This window comes from Sinocyclocheilus grahami, unplaced genomic scaffold (assembly GCF_001515645.1).
Source record: "Sinocyclocheilus grahami isolate Dianchi unplaced genomic scaffold, SAMN03320097.WGS_v1.1 scaffold66.1, whole genome shotgun sequence".
Lineage (NCBI taxonomy): Eukaryota > Metazoa > Chordata > Actinopteri > Cypriniformes > Cyprinidae > Sinocyclocheilus > Sinocyclocheilus grahami.
Window position 1 is genome coordinate 1,234,844 of NW_015505245.1, and position 6,609 is coordinate 1,241,452.

Below are 6,609 nucleotides of genomic sequence, written 5' to 3' on the forward strand. Positions count from 1 at the left end.
GGGGGGTCTCCTGATAACTGAATAACAACACAAAACAATTTAAACCGGTCATGCAACAAGTTAGTCTTGTCTTAGCGGTGTGATTGTTTTGAGTTTTTTTTAGATGTAAATTTTAAAAACTCTACTCATCTTCTCTCTTTAAATTCTGATTGAGGCACCACATTCCTAATATTCAATCAAATTTTATTATAATAAACAAGTGTATGTCGTAAATGCCTGCAACCTCTATTCTACCATAACTACAGTATACTGTGAGGCCTATAGCTATTTATGTATTATATTCTACAAAATGTGGTTACTGTAGTTAATGTCACCTAAAATGATGATGTAATATTGTCAAGATCATTAGTAGTATTTCCCAGATAAGCATGATGAAGTAAACATGTACTGTACATGGACATATTTATGGAGAAACATGCTAACAAATATGATCAACAATTGTGATAACTCAAATTTTATGGTTCTGCCATTGAGGTAAGATGTTGTTCAACTGCTGCAATTAATTTTGAATGAGAAGATTACATTACATTATTCACAATTCCTCATAGCTTTTACTCTAATTTTTCTGGCTGTGTAGTTATATGTATATTGTCATTCCTATAATTAAACCTTAAAATATATTTATTATGAATATAATACAGATTTGTCACCTAGACTGCTGGTTGTTTCACTTACCTATTGGTCAGTGGAGCAGCCGATGGAGGGAACGGGTCGCCTCTCTGCACTTTAAGGGACCATGTACAGGGTTTGGGGTCTGGTGATGAACTGAGCGCTTCGGTCTGCTGCCGTCGTCTCTTCAGGATCCCCTCCAGATGGTAAGAGCTGAGGGGGGTGGAGACTGATCCCCAACAAGCACACTTCCTTCATCCAGATTTCTGATCAGCTTAAGCCATCTTGGTAATTAATTAGATCAAATCACCCGGAATCAAGGCAGAGCGGTTTATTTGTCAGTGTATGTGGGCTGTTCTTCTTCCAAGATTTCATTTTATGGAACGTGCCATGGAAAGTTGGTTCAGAGGATCTATCTGTGCAGTTGATGTATTTAAGAAATTTTTTAGGTCAACGTGTCGCTGATCTTTTTTAGATTTAATTTTGAATAAGAAGCAGGTAGCCTAGACGTGACCGACTGAGTGTGTGAGCCATCTTATTACCAAGTCAGTTATCCTCTTAACCCAAATCACTTCCAGAAGAACAAATAAGTGGTTGACTGCTATGGGGTTTTCAATGACTGTAGGGAACAGAGTGGCTGAAAATACAATGTTTACACACAAGGCTTATACATAATTCTTATATATGAATAATTTAATAGGATCCACACAGATAAGATGTACATAACATTTCTGAAGTGAAATGAATAACTAAATACCGATGAATAAATACTACACAATATTTACTCAACATTTGACTTGTTTTAGATAACTACAAATAAAACCATAAAAAGAAATTACTTAAACTTGAAACAAACAAATTTAATAAAAATATAAACTTTTTAGCTAGTCAAATAAAAATGTATATACATACGTATACACACACACACACACACCATTAGCTGAAATAAAAAATTAAAAAAAACTAACAAAAAAGTATCTAACCTAAAATAAGTCAATATTCCCTCAAGAAATTGGAAACATTAATGTATTACTTTTTTTTTTTAATAAATACTGTACAATATTCACTCAAGATTTGGAAATGTACATTTATTACACAGTTTTTTTAATAAATACTTATTGAAAATACTTATTGTACATTATACAATAAAATTAATAACAAATGCATTTATTACAACATTTCTTAAATATTTATGCTTCAAAATGTTTCAACAACATTTATTTTTAATCGACAAGACTTTTAGTAGACTCAAAACAGCCAGTTAATCAGCCCAGCTGGTATATCAGCTCATCATCTATTATAATCGATAATAATGGAGATAACTGGCATGGTGTCATTGAAAAAAAACTAAATCAATACCACTCATTTTTAATTACATTGTCAAGGCAAGAAATACAGTGACCTCTGATCTCTCTTGACAGAGGCCCAGGCCAGTAATATGTGACTGTTGACATTTATTCAGTCCCCTGTCCCATACCACAATCCATCTGTAGGCTGTAGTGACACCAATCAGCACATTTAGAATCAATACGATCAGAATGAACTGAAATGCACATTGACTGAAAAACAATCCCTGACCTACAAGGATCTTATATTTGGTCTTTTATCTTTGTGATGTCAATGCCAATTAAAGGCTTCATCTGAGTGATCTGTTATCCTGGAGACAAGCTTCTTGCCTCAAGTGTGTCACCTTAGCTAATCCCATCACAAGGTCTTGACTGTCTTGACTGTCTTAATCCAAGAGATCAGACTCAGAGATGTCACTCTCTCTTGATTTTCACTGTGAAATATAGAGCAAGGTTATTTATTCCCCTTCCTGTTGGCTCTTTTTAAATTTTGTGATAGCTTATATTCATAAATTTTAAAACACAGTAATGTCATTTTGTTTTAAATGAAATTAAATAAATTGTTAGTTGATTCATTAACAATGACTGTCCCATCTGAATTTCCCTGTCACATGAATGATATGGCTGTTGTATGCAGGGACACTTAAAAATGGTTGTGGTACTAAAACAATAGTGTTGGGAAATGTTATTTTTAAAAGTAATGCATTACAATATTGCCCCTAGTGAAAAAATAGTATACTTAAGTATAATTTATTTGTATGTACTTTAGTATAACTAAATTTATTTGTGGCACCCTATAAATTGGTATACTTAAAGTCTGCTAAATTGGAACAACTATATTTGTACTAAATACATTTTAGTTGTGCAAAAGCAGTGCTGAAGTTCAACTAAAGTTGTATTAAATATACTTGTTTGTGCTAAAGTGGAACTATTCCAAGTATACTTAAGTGCACTTTAAATATCCACTCTTATTTAATTTTGAAATGCAGAATTCATTCAGCATAAACTTCAAATGTATTTTGGTGACATTACAATTGCAATTCAATTACACTGTAAGAGTGCTGAACATACATGAATATCATACTAATAACAAACTGAGGTCATACTATCCCTTACTTTTAGTGACTTTAAAATGCATTGCAATGGCATTCCAAGTAAACTTGAAGTGTGCTAATGGCACAATTATTGTGTGCTTCTAATGAAATAAATTAACCTTTATAAATAATGGCACAGCTTAAGAAATCGCCTTTTACTAACACCCCCAGCATACCAGTCAACTCAATTATCCAGAGAACATCAGTGGAACATTGGACACAGACATTGAACATTGGCTGAAGGAAACACTGCAGACTGGATTCAAACCCGAGTCGCTGCCACACAGGCGCACTCGCTTTACCAGATGCGCCACCAAACCAGACATGCACATTGATAAACTGCGGTTACTCTGTAGTATTTCTATACTGTTACAAATACTACTATAAGTAAACAGTTTTTTCCATCAATGACAGCACAAATTAGGCCATATGGACTTAAAGACTGCGAATCGCCGAAAAGTCTCAAAGGGATAGTTCAACCAAAAATGAAAATTTGATGTTTATCTGCTTACCCCCAGGGCATCGAAGATGTAGGTGACTTTGTTTCTTCAGTAGAACACAAATTAAGATTTTTAAGTCAAACTGTTGCAGTCTGTCAGTCTTATAATGCAAGTGGATGGGAATCACGGCTTTGAGAGTCAAAAAACATACACAAATTAAACCCTGCGGCTCGTGACGATACATTGATGTGTAAATACACGAAACGATCGGTCTGTGCAAGAAGCTGAACAGTATTTATATAGTTTTTTACCTCTGATTTGCACGCAATGTCCGAACTGTCCAGAGCGCATCCTGAGCGCGTTCAACAGCCGGCGGCCCGGCGCCTGACAAGTCTTCTTCTTCTTCTTGCTTTATGGCGGATCGCAGACTTATAAGTGCATTGCCGCCATCTATCTCTCAAATGGACCATTGACACTCCTAATTGAGATTGTAGATAGTGGTCCATTTGAGAGATAGGTGGCAGTAATACACTTATAAGTCTGCGATCTGCCGTAAAGCAAGAAGAAGACGCGTCAGGCGCCGGCTCTTGAACCCGCTCAGGATGCGCTCTGGACAGCTTGGACATTGCAGTAAATCAGAGGTAAAAAACGATATAAATACTGTTCAGGTTCTTGCACAGACCGATCGTTTCATGTCTTTACACATCAATTTATCGTCACGAGCCGCAGGGTTTAATTTGGTTTTGTTTGTGTATGTTTTTTCTCTCAAAGCTGTGATTCCCATTCACTTACATTATAAAACTGACAGACTGCAACGGTTTGACTTAAAAATCTTTATTGGATGCCCTGGGGGTAAGCAGATAAACATAACATTTTCATTTTTGGGTGAACTATCCCTTCAATATTGGCGCAGTAAGCACTGCGTGGAAATAAACATGAAACGACCTGTATAGAACACGAAAGTGCATTATACTTGAAGCTGAAAGGGGTCATATGATGTTGCTAAAAATAACATTATTTTGTGTTTGGTGTAATGAAATGTGTTTATGCGGTTTAAGGTTCAAAAACACATTATTTTCCACATACTGTACATCAGTGGTCGCCAACCCGTCGATCGCGATTGACTGGTAGATCTTTATCACTGTCCCTGTAGATCCCGAAAAAAAAACAGTAAAATAAGTACAAAAATGCATTACATATATGGGGTTATATTAATGTATCACTGAAGGGAACTGTCTTGAGAAAAGTTTCGATGGCAATGGCATTTTCTTCTCATTATAAAGCGCAGCTCTGCTTTGTTTACAGCGGTAACCAAGGAAACACTATATTGCGGTCGGTTCATAAGCAGTGTTGCCAAGTTTTCCCGCGGAATTCAAGTACAGTGGTGTGAAAAAGTGTTGGCCCCCTTCCTGATTTCTTATTTTTTTGCATGTTTGTCACACTTTAATGTTTCAGATCATCAAACAAATTTAAATATTACACAAAGATAATGCAAGTAAATACAAAATGCAGTTTTTAAATTATGATTTCATTTATTAAGGGAAAAAAGCTGTCCAAACCTACGTGGCCCTACGTGAAAAATGAATTGCCCCCTCCTGTTAAATCATGAAAGAACTGCAATTAACCACATTATTTTAGAAAGCTGAGTTAAATTTCACTAGCCACACGCAGGCCTGATTACTGCCAGACCTGTTGAATGTAGGTGACTTTGTTTCTTCAGTAGAACACAAATTAAGATTTTTAAGTCAAACTGTTGCAGTCTGTCAGTCTTATAATGCAAGTGGATGGGAATCACGGCTTTGAGAGTCAAAAAACATACACAAATTAAACCCTGCGGCTCGTGACGATACATTGATGTGTAAATACACGAAACGATCGGTCTGTGCAAGAAGCTGAACAGTATTTATATAGTTTTTTACCTCTGATTTGCACGCAATGTCCGAACTGTCCAGAGCGCATCCTGAGCGCGTTCAACAGCCGGCGGCCCGGCGCCTGACAAGTCTTCTTCTTCTTCTTGCTTTATGGCGGATCGCAGACTTATAAGTGCATTGCCGCCATCTATCTCTCAAATGGACCATTGACACTCCTAATTGAGATTGTAGATAGTGGTCCATTTGAGAGATAGGTGGCAGTAATACACTTATAAGTCTGCGATCTGCCGTAAAGCAAGAAGAAGACGCGTCAGGCGCCGGCTCTTGAACCCGCTCAGGATGCGCTCTGGACAGCTTGGACATTGCAGTAAATCAGAGGTAAAAAACGATATAAATACTGTTCAGGTTCTTGCACAGACCGATCGTTTCATGTCTTTACACATCAATTTATCGTCACGAGCCGCAGGGTTTAATTTGGTTTTGTTTGTGTATGTTTTTTCTCTCAAAGCTGTGATTCCCATTCACTTACATTATAAAACTGACAGACTGCAACGGTTTGACTTAAAAATCTTTATTGGATGCCCTGGGGGTAAGCAGATAAACATAACATTTTCATTTTTGGGTGAACTATCCCTTCAATATTGGCGCAGTAAGCACTGCGTGGAAATAAACATGAAACGACCTGTATAGAACACGAAAGTGCATTATACTTGAAGCTGAAAGGGGTCATATGATGTTGCTAAAAATAACATTATTTTGTGTTTGGTGTAATGAAATGTGTTTATGCGGTTTAAGGTTCAAAAACACATTATTTTCCACATACTGTACATCAGTGGTCGCCAACCCGTCGATCGCGATTGACTGGTAGATCTTTATCACTGTCCCTGTAGATCCCGAAAAAAAAACAGTAAAATAAGTACAAAAATGCATTACATATATGGGGTTATATTAATGTATCACTGAAGGGAACTGTCTTGAGAAAAGTTTCGATGGCAATGGCATTTTCTTCTCATTATAAAGCGCAGCTCTGCTTTGTTTACAGCGGTAACCAAGGAAACACTATATTGCGGTCGGTTCATAAGCAGTGTTGCCAAGTTTTCCCGCGGAATTCAAGTACAGTGGTGTGAAAAAGTGTTGGCCCCCTTCCTGATTTCTTATTTTTTTGCATGTTTGTCACACTTTAATGTTTCAGATCATCAAACAAATTTAAATATTACACAAAGATAATGCAAGTAAATACAAAATGCAG

General features: G+C 36.6%; 1 protein-coding gene across 1 annotated transcript in view; it reads right to left on the reverse strand.

Annotated features, from left to right (window-relative positions):
• Window positions 1-835, reverse strand: part of gngt2a (guanine nucleotide binding protein (G protein), gamma transducing activity polypeptide 2a) — a 2,128-nt gene extending 1,293 nt beyond the window's left edge. The window contains exon 1 of the mRNA XM_016271952.1: window positions 676-835. The gene's annotated coding sequence lies outside the window, so the exon portion shown is untranslated. The remainder of the gene's footprint in view (window positions 1-675) is intronic.
• Between the last annotated feature and the right edge of the window lie 5,774 nt (window positions 836-6,609).